At 48.7% G+C, this 16,043-nt stretch overlaps 1 protein-coding gene across 5 annotated transcripts in view; it reads left to right on the top strand.

Annotated features, from left to right (window-relative positions):
* The window catches only part of CSPP1 (centrosome and spindle pole associated protein 1), a 1,290,317-nt gene that overhangs the window by 831,424 nt on the left and 442,850 nt on the right, over positions 1–16,043 (top strand). The gene's annotated exons all lie outside the window — the stretch shown is intronic.

The following is a 16,043-nucleotide window of genomic DNA, read 5'->3' as shown; positions in this document are numbered from 1 at the left end:
CCTCTGCCTCGCCGCAAACCCTGCGGGGGTCCCTGTGGTGTCGTGCGAGGTTGCCGGGGCTTGAGGCTTGCCCTCGAGGCCCCCACGTTCCTCTGGGCAGGCGGCGGCCTTGGCCGAGGCCGAGTTGATGCCGCTCAGGCGCCGGCAGCTGCTGGCCCTGGCGGCACTGGCTAGGGGCCGGGCGTGTCCCCAGGCCCCCCTTGTCTCTCAACATTCAACGCCGTTCCCTGGCCGCCCCGGCTCCGACCCCACCCGTTCTCCCGCGGCACGAGTCATAGTAAAGGTCGTTTCGGCACCCCCTTCGGCGCCGGTTGTCGTTGAGCTGACGCTGGTAGCGGACTCTACGGTGCCGTGCCGGCGTCAGGTCGTTGATTCGTCTTCGGAAGCCCACTCTTCTCCAGAGGTTCGGCAACTGTTTGTTTCATCTTCTCCGGAGACGGGGCGCCGTGTTGTCGCCTTTTCCCCGGCGTCTTCCAAGGACGCCTCTTCGCCGTCCCCGTGCCCGCAGTCTTCCCTGGAGGCGCCTCAGGTTCCCCACTCGTCGGTCCACCTTCCCCCGTTCCGAGGTTGGCCCTTCCTTCCTCTGGTTGGGCTGGGGGACGGCCGGCTTAGCTTACAGCCGTCGCCCACGGAGGAATTGCTTTCCCCACCGCGTTGCCCTACGGAGGCGAGTGCTGCCTTCGCCCTGGCTGTCTCCACGGCTGCGGGGATCTTGCGCATGGGCGATGCGGCTGCCCATTTCCCCACGGATAATTTGCTAGAGGTTCTCCATCAGGGCTCTGGTGGACGGGAGCTGCTTCTTCCCTTCAAGGCTTCACTCCATAATTCTCTCTTGGGGGCCTGGGGGCATCCTGCCACGAGGGACCCGGTGCCCCAGCCGCTTCTGCACGGCCACCGTCCTGCTCCGCATGATCCTGTCTGCCTTTCCTTCCACCCTTCTACCAGGGGCCCTCTTTTGCAGACCGCCTTTCCCTCCTTGCCATCGGTGTTGTCTCCCCCGTCACGGGAGGCCTGGTGGTTAGGTTCCTGGGGGCGCAACATCTTTGCCTCGTCCAGTGCTGCCTTGCGGGCACTTAACTCGCTTTGTGTATTGGCCACAGCCACTTCTGGCTTATGGGATTCGGCGGAGTCCCTTCGGTCTTCTGCTTCTCAGGAGGGTGCCTGCGCTGATCTGTGGCACCATGTGTTGGATGGCCGGGAGCTGGCGGCGTTTATTTTTCGCTCGGCTCTGGACGTTTCGGAGGTGCTTGGTCGCACCATGGCTTCCTCAGTGGCCCTCCTACGCCATGCTTGGCTAGTGTTTTCCCTGAGAACATTAGGGAGCGGCTGGTTGACCTTCCCTTCGACGGCGCTCTTTTGTTTCACGCCCCTGCGTTTTCTGCCATTCAGAGGTTCCTGGCGGGGCTTCGTCCTCCTCCTCCTCCCTGACCCTGGATGTCGGTCTGTATTCTGGGAGGTGTTCTCCCGTTGTTTTCTGGGGCCTAGTAAAGAGTAGTCCCGGTTGTATGTTCTGTGTGGTTGGTGTGCCTTCAGAGTCCTTCCGTGGGCCCTTTTGTGCTGTTGGCTGCTGGTCCGGCCCTTTTTTGCCTTGTGGTTTTGGCTGTTAGTAAGCCCGTGTAGGTCCTGAGCCTGGGTCTTTCTGTTTGTCCTCTGCTGCAGAAATTCTTTCCTAAGAGGTGTTCCCATTTTTCTTGGGAAGTAACATACCCTATGTGGTTAATGGTAGCTATTACATAGCTCTGTCATGTGCTGGGGAGGTGTGGTCGCCCTTCGGGCTCCTTGCTCCTTGCTCCTTCGTGTTGCCACGGTATGTCACAGGTGCGATCTTCTTGCCGATTGTTTTGAAGCAGTTTGCGTTGCGCCCGGGTCCGTCCTTCTGCTGGTTTGCTACGTCGCTAGCGCAGCCTAGCCTGCTGTCTGCGGCATCGTGTTGTGGCAGTTCTGCACTTCTGTCCGGTGTTTCGGCTTGGTCCTCTGTCTGGTTTTCCGGGGGGACTGGCTTTCCTTGGCTTCTGTGTTCTAGTGGACGGCTTGGTCCGTCCTCCGTCCCTCTCTCTCTTTCTTTTCTGTCTGGTTCCACTTCTTTTGTGGGTCTGTGTGTGTGTTTCTGGACCGGCCCCTCCTTTGGAGTGTGTCCTTGCCCTTCCTGGCCTCTGCCTTCGGCTGGCTTGTCCTGGGTGCTCCGTTCCGTGGTGTTGCCTGCTGCTGGCTGCGCATGCCCGTGCAGGCCTGTTTGTTCTACTCCACCGTTGTGGCCTTTGATGTATTCCCTTGTGCCCCTGCCTCTGGTTCAGCTGGGGCTTTGCACATCTGTGCCTTTCTTTTCCGACTGCGCTTTGGCGGTGGAGCCAATCCTGCCTTGCCCGCTGCTTGCGGCTAAGGGTGTTCAGCTTTTTCTGTCACTGTGTCTGTGTTTCTTACAGTGGGCCTGCCTCCGGTTCTTCCTCTTCTCCCTAGGGTTTGAGGTGGTCCTTGTGTTCCTTAGAGATTTCAGGCGCTGTCTGCCCCTGCGGGGTGTTGGGCAGTTCTCCCTTGGTTGGGCTTAGGATGTCCTGCCTTTCCCTTCTTATCCCTGTGACGTGTCCGCTACTGGGGTCCTGTGTCTCTCCTGGTGGGGAGGCTCTCTCGCAGGCCCTCCTCTCTTCTGGGTATGGCTAGGGTATCTATTCTACGTTAAGCAATCTGCGGCTAGTTGTCTCTATCAGATGTACAAGTTACTTACCTTCGGTAACAATTTATCTGGTAGAGACGATTCTAGCTGCAGATTCCTTCACGACCCGCCCTTCCTCCGCATTCTGCAAGGACCCTCTGCTTGGGTTTCTGCAGTCGCCTCCCTCTGAGTGGCCTGTCTTCTGTGGGTGTCATCTTCGTTTTCTTCCGGTCAGGCATCCCTCCAGCTGGTTTCTGTCCGGCTTGAGGGCCTACTTTTGCTCTTTCCCTCTGTTGTTAGAGTTTCTGCTCCCCACCCGGTCTTCTTCGTTGGGGGTTCTTTTACCTGTCCTTGACCTCCTACTCCTTTCAGGGGTTATGGCCCTCCTTGGCAATTTAGTCTGCTGCGGATGGATTACCTGTCCTTTGACCTCCTACTCCTTTCAGGAGGTATGGCCATCCTTGGCAGTGTAGTCTGGGGATGGATTGCTGTTGTTCCTCTGTTCCGGGCTTGTGGCCCTTCCCTTTGTGGTTGTGGTTGCAGTCTCTCTTTCTGTCACGGCGCTTTCACATGCTTGTGCCTCCAGGATGGCTCTTGCCTTGGCTTGTGAGGTGGTTCCACGGAGTGGTGCTTTGCGTTTTTCTTGCTCTGGCTTCACTGCTCTGACCTTCTGGTGCTTAACTGCCACCTGGTGCTTTCGCCTTGGCTTGCACAGTTGTTCCTCAGAGTGGTGCTCTGCTCTTTTCCTGCTCTGGCCTGCTGTTGTCGCCTTCTGGTGCCTTGGTGCCACCTGGTGATGTTTCTCACCTCTTGTTTCTCTCTATTTTGTTTCTCTGTTTTTTTCGCACACTGTTCCCATGCTCTCCTCAGTTTTGTTGTGATGACTCCGCGTTGTGGCGCGGAAAAACTTCTCCGAAGCAAACGGACGTCAGCGCGCCGGGGTGGGGCTTATGTGACTTCGCTGACGTCACGCCCGTGGAGGACGTCTGGGCGGAGTCGCGTGGTACCTCCCCCTGACGCGCTGGGCAAGAGAGTTTTCCGGGTCCTGTCTCACACCTGTGGATAATTCTACGTTAAGGAATCTGCGCCTAGAATCGTCTCTACCAGATGCATCGTTACCAAAGGTAAGTAACTTGTACATTAATAGAAATCACATACAGTATGAACGTGACATTTCAGTAAGATCAATGTGTAGGTAAAGCATATGCATCCTTATGAGCAATCCATTGAATTACTAAAGCACTCTTTCAAGAAACAATACATAAGGGAAGGAGGGAAAAAAGAAAGGCTAGCATAAGAAGGAATATTGAAATGGGTAACCAGGAAGCGGGGAAGGGGAGTTTAATGAGAGAAGGGATACCACAGGTCATGGCTGTACTTAAGACACCCATGCAGTCATTTATGTTTTGATGGATACTTACAACTGCAGATTGCTCAATTAAGAACATTCCCCAGGCACCAGACTGGATCTGGAACCTTTTTATACAGTGCTCCTGTGCTTTGTGGCTCTGTGTAGGCCTGCATAGCTGTGTATCTTTGGCAGCCCAACGGTTCCCTCAGGTGCGCCTTTGGTCACCAAGGATATGCAGGGCCTCTTAGTCGTATTACCAGTAGCCAATCTGTCCTCTGCCCCCTCTGAAGCCCTTGGACCTGTCTTGGGTTCAGTACTGACTCCTATGCAAACTTCCACCTCTACTCCTAGTCCCGCATCGATCCTTCCTGCATCAACTCAGGAACCAATGTTGCTAACGCCGGAGGAGAATCCTTTACCAACTCAGATGTCTGACCCCGAATTGGCACCACCTCTACCTCGACCGAGATTGCTCTCTGAATCTGCTATAACGCACCTAGTCCTCATACAGCCATTGTCTGATCCCATGCTACCACTACCGCAGAGGCACCCGCAGAGCCCAACTGTCTTTTGACTGCGGCTCTGACCAGAGCTTGACACCACTCCAAGATGGTTGGGACGGGGATGATTTACACCCCACCCTTAATTGCGAAGATGGTGATGACAGCCTAACATAAACTTGCAGGAAATCAGTGGGCTTAATACTTACTCTGATAAAATGTTGGATTTGCCTCTGGGAACCACCACAGATTAAAGTACTTCCTTGACTGTGGTAATCGGACCAATCACTGATGTCCTACACCTACAACTGCTCTCAGTTGAAGTTAAGACTAATGTCCTTTACTGGGATTTTGCATACTAGGATAGCCTTACATCAGCCCTTGCTTCTGTTCAGTGAAGCCCTTACTGATACCTTAATGAGCACTTGGTCCAAATCCTTTTCTTGCCTGCCATTGAATCGACAGGGCCAGACACCATAGACCCGCTTCTGATGGTTCAGACTTCAGTCAATAATATGAATCCCAATTCATTCCCTGCAACGCCAAACCTCTCTTCCCCCAACATGGAGCGAAGAGGATTGAGGCATTCAGCAAATTAATGATTTCAATTAATGAACTCGCTGACTCGGCTAACACTGAAGTCAGTCAGTTCCTTTTGCTAATGTTCCAATATACGCAAACCCTGTGGGACAAGGCTAGCGAGATCTTGTAGACGGTGCAGGAGTAACTTAGGGTATTCTATCTCTCACTATTCAGGATGGTCCGGAATAATGGCACCGATTCAGGATTCGTGCTGGCCTTTCTACCACTGATTGTTTGGGACGGGTGGTAGGCATCAGCGTGGTGCTCCATTGCCATGCTTGGATGCGATATGCAGGTTTCTCTGGGGATATGTAGTCCTTCCTTGTGGATATGCCTTTTGATGGCTCATGTCTTTTCAACAGCAAAGCTGATTTTGCCCTTGAATGCTTTGAGAGTAGAGCTACGGCATGCTCTCTGTCTCTTTCGACCCCTGCTAGATAGTTTCCTCCTAAGTTCAAGAAATTCCAAGGCTATTCCAGAGGTTTGGCATATGGGTAATGCCAGTCTCCCCAGCCTCCTTTGTAGTCTCCCAGTCCTTTCATGGCAGAGGAATAGGAACTGTAGGCAGCGAATTGGTTCATTGCCGACATCAGTTCTCCCTGTCCCGCTTCTTCAGTGACAGCCTCCGAACTGCTTTAGCTAGCCTTTAGTGGCACACACCGCCCCTGTTGGAGGCAGATCCAGTACTTTCTCCCAGGGTGACGATTATTCACATCTGACAGATGGGTCCTCTAGATTGTTCAACATAATTATGCTCTACTGTTTCTTTCTGCCCCTTGCACCTCCCTCTCACACATGACTGGCTCTCGAAGGAACACCTGTCTATTCTAATACAGGAGATACAAGCTTTACCCTCCAAAAATTCATGAAGAGGGTTTCAGAAATGGAAATGGAAACAGGGTGATACTCCTGGTATTTCCTTATGCTGAAGAAGGATGGAGGGCTTCAGCCCATCTTAGATCTTCATACTCTGAATACCTTCCCACAGAAGGAACAATTCCAGGTTCTGTCCCCTGGATCCAGGTGACTACAATGGTGGCATTGCCCCTGTAGGATGCATATTTTTATATATTCATAGTCAGTGATGCAGACGGCAGGCCAGGATCATTTTCTATTTGCTGTGCTCCCTTTCAGCTTCACCAGTGTCCCTCAGGTATTCATGAACGGGATGGTCGCTACTCATCTTCTTAGGTCGTGGATCCCAGTTTTCACCTACCTCAATGACTGGCTCTTAATGGTGGGTTTGCTACAGTCCATTAAAGACTACCTCCAGTCGAAAGTGAACCTCCTGACATCTTTGGTGTTCATGATCAAAGAACTAAAGTCACTCATCACTCTTTTGCTGAGCCTTTCTTTTATAGGAGCTGTCTTGGGCATTTGGGATATGTTCACAGTGTTTTAGTCTCAATCCTGAAAATCAGCTCTGAGGGTTCTTGGCCTGTTAGCCTTCTGCTTCTTGTGTGTTGACTATCCCAGGTAGTACATGTGGGCTTTGCAGTGGAATCAGAAGTCCTAGTGCCTCCAGCACCAAGGAAACCTGGCAGATGCCATCCAGGTTATGGAAGTAGCTGCACACGATCTGCAGTGGTGACTGCTGAACTTGACCTGATAGTGACATCTAGCTGCAGATTCCTTATCTTTGAATTCTTCCCAGGCACCAGACTGGATCCAGACATTTTCGTACAGCAACACCTCTGCACGTCGGTAGAGGGCATGGACCAACTCCGTAGCGAGGTCGTCCTCCGGATGTGACATCGACGGAGTCCATATGAGCCCTCTCCAGATGCGCTGACGTAAGTTTCTTCTTTTCCGGTCTTAAACCGCGGATCCGATCAGCAGTTCCTTAAGGCTGATTTTCGGCCTACCTCAATGATTTCGTCGAACGGAACAGTGTGCCTTTAATATGTCCTTGGGGTTCAAGACTTGTGGGTCTTGTGAACGGCAAATGCTGGCCATGGACCCTTACTCTATTTGTATGTGATGCTTAGGTGATGAGCACCATTACTCCAAGGACTGCAACTTATGTCAGCGGCTTCGACTGAATGCGCGGAAAGAATGTCTGATGAAGCTTCTAGTGGCGCAGTTGTCGCAATCTTCCAAGACGTCCCATCGACCTCTGTCTCCTTCACTCTCCAAACACCGCCCGCTGGGTCCAATCCTCGAACCGTTCCCATGGGCATCACTCTACATCGATGTCCAAAGGTAAGATAAGCAGTTGTTCGAAATCACGGCATCTACTAACTTTGCAGCAGAAGGCCTGCTCCTGATTTTAGGCTGAAGACTTGTTGCATGAGTCTACCTGGTGCTGTTACATGAGTCTACCTGGTGCCTTCCAGCCTAACCAAGAGCCGGGGCGACTCTGACCTAAATGATAGAATATTACAACTCTCTCCATAGTTTCTTTGGATCTCCACCTCCCCCTGGAGCGCCCTCAGACCCCAAGGAGGTGCACGAGACCGTGACTGTGACCACGCTGGTGGGTTTACCCTCTGCGTCAGTCCGGTGGCTGAATCCTAAATCAGTTTCGACGCCAGTGCACAGCCCTTTGGGGTTACCACCTTCGGTGTCAGGGTCTGGTACTCCGGTAACGGCATTGAGGTCCGGCCTGCTGACTTTATTGACGGAGCCGCTCGATGCTCCACCTTCTTTCCACTCTGATGCAGAGACGTTGCCTAGTCAGCGCTGGATGCAGCATCGGTGGAGTTGCCTATTTCAGAAGTCCTTCCTCCTGCTTTTCCTGCTGAGGAACATGATGTTGGGGATAATGGAGGGGTTCGGAGTTTTTCCAGCCCATTTCTGGCACGATTCAACCTCCTATAGAGTCTAGTTGGTTGATTGACTTAGGGGAAGCTAGTGGTTTGGCGTTCTCCCCAGCCTCTGGCCTCCTGTCACCTGGTTTGGCTACAGAGGTGGGCTCTACTCTGGCGGATATGCTCAGATTAGTTTCTGTCATTCTGGAGGTCACGCTTCCCTCAGTAAAACTGACGACAGATCTGTTACTTGGGGTTCCGTATCAGGGCTAATCAGGTGTAGAGCCGGCGCTTCCTCATAGTGAAGCTCTTTTTGATATTCTCTTGGGGCCTAGGGTAAGCTCAAAATGTGGACCCTGGTAGATCGATCTGTATCTCTCAGACACCGGCCGGCCTCTGGAGATCCAACGTGTCTCCTTAGACATCTGACTCATCATAGTTTTGTGGTTTAGGCTGCCTTGGTTGCCCCAAATATTCATACGTTCCCTACTGTCTCCTGAGAAAGAAAGGCCAAAAAACTAGATACCTGTGGCAAGCATTTTCTCGCCTTCACACGCTCTGCACTGCGGTCTATCAATACTTCTTGTATCCTTGGACGCTTCTCCCATGCATTATGGGAGTCATTGGAGCGCCTGCTGCCCGCCCTTCCAGAAGAGACACTGAACATTCTTGTTGTGTAAGTACGGGACAGGCAAAAGGCAGCTAAACTGATTATTCGATGTGGTATGGACACAACTCATTCTATAGGTCGGGCCGTGGCCTCTTCAGTATCATTCTGTCATCGTGCCTGCTTGCGCACCTCTGGGTTTTCAGTGGCGGTTCAGGCCACTTGATTGATATGCCTTTTGATGGCGCTTGTCTATTGCGCAGATTTAGAGATAGTCAAGGTGAAGCAGATTCTTATCTCTGCCGACTGTTTTCTTAGTTCTCTTGTAATAGTTTGTTTAGGGACCTTCTGTTTGCATACGAGTCTTTCGCTGGGCGATGCCCATTGGCTTTTCGTTTTTGACTTCCCTTTCCAGGTTGATACCCAGTGCGGTATTCCTGCTTGCTGCAGGTACTTTTGTTCTTTTTATTCTGTCAGTGACAGGTTAAGTTTCCAGTGATCTGGGATGTATGTTATTTTGTAACTTTATGCACACCAGTTTCTACCCGAGTACCTGTTCTACAGAGATTATCATCGATATGTCTTGTGAGCATTTTAAGTTTCTCCTCTGTATGCTTAATATCCCTTATATGGGTTACAGTACTGTTTGTAGCCTCTGCAGCGCACCAGTGTGATGTTAACTTCTCCTTCGCCTGCCGCCTTGTAGCTTTCTTTCCATATAGGAAGTTTTGGAAAGGGGGCAGGACTGCGGCCTCGGCAGGATTTTAGCCCAGACCTAAGACTTTTTATGATGTTTAGCACGTGGTGTTCACATTTTACTCTGCATTGGCAGCAAGGTTTTTTGCATTGGCTCTCTCTAGTTCCTTGTTGGGATATGACTTGGTGAAGATGAAGATCCATCTAATGCAATGTTTAGGGTCTCACTTTTACTTTGAGGTGTCATTGGACCAGTGCCAATGTCTTTGTTGCCTATTCTCTACTTCATCTCTGAGAGGATGTGATGTCTTGTCGTATCTGGAATGTTTTACTTTCCTTGCTTCCTGTAGGCGCTATTCATTTACCAACTATTACAACCACAGCATTTTTCTTACCTTCTGGTTCTTCAGATATTGCCGTCTCGCGTCTCATTTTGACCGGTGTTGTGGCTAATTTTCATCTAAAAGTTTCCTTCCGGAATGTGTGTCTATTGTGCCCGCTCATGCATTGATTTTTTGGGGATATTGATTTAGCTATTTTATACATGGTAGAGGTCTGTGCAGTTGGCCGCGATTTCATGCGGTCTATGTGGAAGTTGCATTCGCTATCTATTGATACTGTTATCCAGACTTAAGTCCCCACTTTCAATTGCATGCATGTCTAAGGTCCGTGCAATTGTTTGTGATCTTAATTTTGATTTAGGGCTGTTGTGCCTGTTGGGGATTTGATTTTGGGACATTGATCCTATACACGGGAGAGGTCGGGGAATTTGGCCACGATTTCAAACAGTCTGTGTGCAAGTGCCATTTGCAGTGTAAAAGTAGCATTTTTCCTTATTCCTGTCTATTTGCACTAGTTTCTGAGTAATGGAGGCTGACGGAGATTAGTGTTTCAGTTCTGCACATGTGCGGTAACAGATCAGAACCATGACCACGTTCGTGCTTAATTAGAGTTCTCTTTTCTCCTTCTTTGATCAATTCATTCACCGTTATTTAAAGTTACGCATTTTTGAAATTGAGAGCAAATCAGTACAATTATAGTGGAAAGTCTTTCTTCCCTCTTCATGGGGGATCAGTGCAGCTTAAAACGCCGACCGAATGCCAGTCAAGTGTTTACTCTATTTATGCGCCAACTCTGAGGTTGTTTGCGGAGTGCAAAAGAGAAACTTGTTATGTACCTCGGTAAGTTCTTCATGTGTTTACACTTATATTTACATGATGAAAAATGTAGTGGGAGGTTGTGGTTTTAAATATCGCACATCCTTGGAGACATATTTTTTGGGTAAATTGTTGACCATAACGATATATACAATGAATAGGTGGTGCTCTAATGTTTTGGGCACCTTACTACCAAAGGTGTACACTGCCAGAGCGAAGAGATCCAGTCTGTCAAAACAAACAATCCTAAATGAACCAGAGCACTGAAACGTGGTCTTATAAGAGCAATACACGGTCCAAAGAGTAAAGACTAGTAAGAAACAATGTTGTTATTTATTATGTCGTATGATCTAACTGATATTCTTGTCATACAGATGCTAAACAACTTGGTATTTGTTGTGGAAGAACAGCCAAGCCATATTTCATCACTTTGTAACTTTTTCAAGGCTTAAAAGAACGCAAGTAGTCGATGGTTTCCATATAGATGATGTAGACCAGGAATAAGTCGTAGGGGGGTCTTCGTGCTTTCGCAAGCCGAGTAAACATTGTGATATTTCTTTGGCAAATTAATATCTTATAATAATTTCACTTGCTTTGAATTTTTTTGTGAACACTGGTTTATTTGCAGTGTAATATTTACAATACATATGTACATTTTCTCCTGCAACCGCTGTGGCTTCTATATACTTTTCAAAAGTTGGCATTTTCTTGCTTTAGCTAGTTCATGCCTACAGCCTGTCTCTGGGTCACATGACTGGGTGTGGATGGCAGTTTGGCTTTGTGTATTCCTCGTAGACAGCCACACACAATCGGGAGTTTAGGTGTGAATGGATAAGCCATCAATGGCAGGATGGTAGGGAGCAGCCTGGCACTGCCCCATTTACACTTGAATAGGCTGTGTCCTGTCTCCACACAAAGGGCTGCAATAACCACTTTAGCCTGGAGCCGGGGCAGGGAAGGAAGGTCATCTGTGCATTCTTCAGTACACTTCTGAAACTGTAGATACTCTGCCAAGAAAAAGGACTGCCACTCTGCTGGACTGCTGCTCTGAAAGGACTGCTGCCCTGCTGTGCTGACCTGCTGCCCTCTTGCATGATGAAGAAGAACCAGACCTGTAACTATATCTTGAACCTAGGATCCCAGAGTGACTCTAAAGGCTAGGCTGCCGGCCTCCTGAGCAGAGCCTCAGGGACATATAAGGTTCCCCAACCACTCCTGGACCCAGCTGCAGCGATTTCCTGACCCCAAAGTGGTGCCTCTCAGGTCCTGAACCCTTGATGTGGCTCACGTACTCCTAAATCAAGATTTTTTACTCTTCACAACAGCAAACAGGCCCATGGGCAGCATGAACCATCTTGCTCCTGCTCTCAATGTCGGCAGATTTTATAGTCGATTCCTCAGCTGGTTCTTGCAAAACCCATTTTCTGGTCCTTTCAACTACAAGAGTTCTGCACAACTATGCTCCAGCTCTTCAGATCTCTTCTGACTCCCTCTGGCATGCCTTCGGGCTCTGCTGATCCAAGAGGCCTTTCACCTGGACTACCGTTGGTGGGTCCCCCTTGGTGCCAGCTGGACCCACTGAGCCACTTCTGCCCTCAGCTCCCGTTCTTACCTCACTCCCGGGGCCTATACCCACACCAGGCCTGTGTATGTCGACTCTTATGCCGGCCTAATTCCCTGAAAAGGTGGCCCTGATTGACCTCTCCAACACCAAATCGACGCTGGTCTGACTTCGACTGACATGTCAGAATCCAACTGAGGCACCCATTTCCGCACTAATCAACATTCTTTGCATTCCCATTTTTGGACTGACTCCGATAACGACTGACCAGAGTTTTGAGTTCTCTGCCCTATAGTGAGAATAATTGGTATGAGGATTGGTATGAGGATTGGCAGGAGGCGAGGGTGCAGGATACCTCCCTGGAGACCGCCCTTTTCTACTTTCCTGGCTCAGCCACTGAAGAATCTGCCTCCTGCGCTATAGTTATGTGTAGAACGGCGGAAGGTAAAAAAAAAAAAAACATATTGACTGAGGTCATACAACCAGTCCATACTGCTTCTGAGCCTCTCCTCCCCTTCATTGAGGCCCTGACTGATACCCTCCTAAGGGCTTTGGAAAAGCCTTACACTGACCCTCCAGTTAATAGGCAAATCTCCAGGCACCATTACCTTGTTCCAGGTGACCTTGCGAGCCTTGATGGTGTAGGGCTCCACCAGTCGAAGGGAGTACACCAAATAGGTTTCCATTGAGCGCACTATAGCGCATTGACTGTGACAGCTTGGGCTGGGGTGGAACTTCGTCCTCCAGTGTATCTAGTGCACAGGAGGGGGCAGGTTCTACAAAGGCGCCTGCAGCATCCCACAGAGCAGGAGTGCACCAAAACTGTTTCCTTAATCCGCACTCTACCGCATTGACTTTGGCAACTTGGGCTGGGGTGGGACTTCGCACCATAGCGTACTTAGCTCACAGAAGGAGGCAGACACTCTTCAAAGGTGCTGGCAGCTTCCTTCAGCACGGTATGCTCCCTGGGCATGCATCTGGGCAAAGAGCGGACCCATCTGTGCCCGTCTGCTGCTGTACGAGTCTCAGCCAGGCTCCCCCTCTTGGCCCAAGGATCAAAGTACCCCCGGTAAGAGTATTTTTTCTCAATATTGAAAGGTAGTTATGTTTGGGGTTGCCATATAAGGAAGTTATAACATGGGCAAACATAAACTACCCCAAGGTCCTGCTGAAAAATGTGCCAAGACTGCGAAAGCTACTAATGCCATTGCTAATTATCTCACCGATGCCATGGGCCTAATAAATGATGAAATTGTCAGTGCAGAGGAAAGATTGGCTGCTACAAAAAATGCCTTACACAGTGTAATTGTGGAAGCTACTGATGAGACCATACAACCCACTGCAGGGTCCCATAATCAACTGGATACTGCACAAGCTGCAATAAACATATCTAACTCAATACAATTATCTTGTGTCTCAACCACACCCCTTGAGATAAGGGAGCTCTCACTTAGTAACAAGCTAATTTCCACCCACCAAAAAAAAAGTAGGCAGCCTATATAAGTCATGGGTCCTAGGCCAAAAAAAACACTAAACCAACGGGTACCAGGGGAAAGGGCCACATCCTATAAGGACCCGATATAGAGCAAGGCTTGTATCTTCCCAAGGGTGTGGAGGTGATGTTAAAAAGGGTCCATGTAAAGCTGGACAATATTGAAAGGAAATTATTACTGGAGATGAGAGAAATAAAGGACAGAGTGACTTTACTTGAGCAGACTGTCAAAGACCTTTTGGACTCACATAAGAAGGCAGACCATCCTCAAACCAATTCTATAGTCACTCAAAATAGACCCACAACAGAACTGATGCCTTTAGTAACACTAAGACTCTGAGCTCAAATCTTACGAAAAGACCTAAAGAGGATCCTCCCTCCCTACTCAAAACCCAGTGAGTGGTATCTGTATCTCATCATGGTGAAGGGAATATAAGATCCTCAGGGGCTGTCCCGGACATTTTTCATCTAACACCAGATACCACCCCATATGTAATTATCCTGAATCTCAAATTGGAATCCAACACAACCGAGACATGGAGTGATTTAAACTTCAATGTTCTACATTGGATATCAGGCCAAATCTGGGACACTATTTATTAGTCAGCAATGAATAATGGTGAGAAGGGTAACTTGGGTTCGCCATACCAGCAAATGAGGACAGGACGACTGCATCGTAGTAAATTTTCGCCGTCCCTTCTTAGTTAAACCCCCTTTCCTCTCACAATAAGTGCAGGCAACAGTATAGAGCCAACTTGGAAGGGAAGATCACCGCTGTACCATCCGGGTTCTTTTATAACCATACCCCCCCCCCCCAACCAACATCACTTGAGGCAGGGTTGGGTCCAAGCATTTTCCAACCACACCATCTATGGGTATGCCCATGATGAGTCTTAATAGATTTGCACCTCTTAGCAGCTGCCAGGAACAGGATTGACAACTGGAGACCTTAGTGTCTGAGAGGGACGCAAAACATTAGATATCCAGTCATGGACTAAAGCTGGTGTCAAATACAAACTGGGGAATATAGAATGGCTGGATATTTGAAAAACTTCACAATTGGCATGCTAACAAGAACCTGGCATAAGGAGAGCTTTAATGTTGAAGAGTACACCTCTATCATTACACAAGCCACCTCTTTGAATAGCAGAAGGGCAAAGGGAGGATCAGCTGTCCTAATTTGTACTGTAGCCCCATTAAGCCTAAATAAATCCTGGACCAGAACACCCTATTGTCAAATTTTACGCCTACAACTGATGAGAAGCTAAGCATTGTATCAATAACCTTTTATAACAATATATTTGATAATACAAAAAGGGTCATTGTGGACCTTGGGAACAAGATCAAAAGCTTTGTGAGAGGTATTGGGGCTGCCTGTGTTTACATCTGGGCAGAAGATTTCTAAGTAAATTCTAAGTAGCAGCAGTGGAGGCCTGTTAGTATATGGGTGAAGCCGGGAATGGTCAACCTAATTTCTTTCATTAACCATAATGGGGAGATGATAAATTACATTGTCTTTAAATACAACCTGGAGTTGATGGAGCAAAGTTCTGACATAGAAAGAAACATGATACCAACTTTTCAGAGGAACAGCCACAGTTCAACTGTAGACGATATTCTGTTATCTGAAAGTGGTCTGGTGTTGTATGAATCGTTTAGGGTTGAAACAAGCTCCTTTAGTGATCACCAACCACTATTACGCACCCTTAACATCAAAACCAGTCACAAGATTGGAGTACAATTAGCAAAAAAATGAGGGTAATAATGGGATAAGTTTAAAGAGGGGAGGGATAAACAAATAGCCTTTCCGTAAAGATTTCAAAGGACAACATAGATGAATTTAGCATCTATACTGAATGAGACTCTAGCCCATACAAAACCCTGACTGTGTTTTGCAAAATAACCACTGCAATTTCTGGTAACTTAAGAACCACCAATAAAGTCCCTAACACAAAGTAAATAGGATGGTTTGATAATCACTGCTCATGTGCAAATAAATCATTACCTCAAAAAAGTCTTCCAGGCCACACCCAGAAACTGGGAGATGGTCATAACTCTGAGATCTCATTTACAAGCACGCACTGGAGAGCAGGAAAAAAGAATTAAGAAAAAGGACTTGGGCTAATCTAGAGCAGGCGACTGAAAGGAAATACTACACTGTTCTGTAAACCAAACAGTCGGTCATTCCTTAAGGATTCTTCGGCTCCTAGGGTCGAGACACGTACAACAGACAGACTGGATAAGACACTATGGTGGAATTTTCAATCCCAACAATAAAGGTGTGGAATCGTTGACAGGTGACCTACTTAGCACAGAGCCATCACACCTAATACCTATTAGCATAGAAGAAGTTTTTTTTTTTTTTTTTTTTTTTTAGTTTTCAAAACCTTTATTTGAGAGAGTACATCTACAATACAGCCTCACGCCTACAACCTCTCGGGCCGACCACTGTCCATCACAGTCCTTGCTATAATCTGTATGATACACAGCCATATATCCGACAGCCCGGAGGCCCGGTGGCGAGGAGTAATCCCTCTTCTTCCGCCTTAATTCAGACCTGTGCACCCTGAGCGTATGTTCATTACGGTGCACTGACCGAGCAACTCGCATGTCCATTCTGTACCGAGCTGGTATAGTCCCTCACAGAGATATCGGAGCAGTAGTCCAGTGGCCCCCAGCAGGCCCCGTCGTCATAGG

This window comes from Triturus cristatus, chromosome 5_1 (assembly GCF_964204655.1).
Source record: "Triturus cristatus chromosome 5_1, aTriCri1.1, whole genome shotgun sequence".
NCBI classification, from domain to species: domain Eukaryota; kingdom Metazoa; phylum Chordata; class Amphibia; order Caudata; family Salamandridae; genus Triturus; species Triturus cristatus.
The sequence above is the reverse complement of the archived record's forward strand: the minus strand, read 5'-3'. Positions and strand labels throughout refer to the sequence as shown.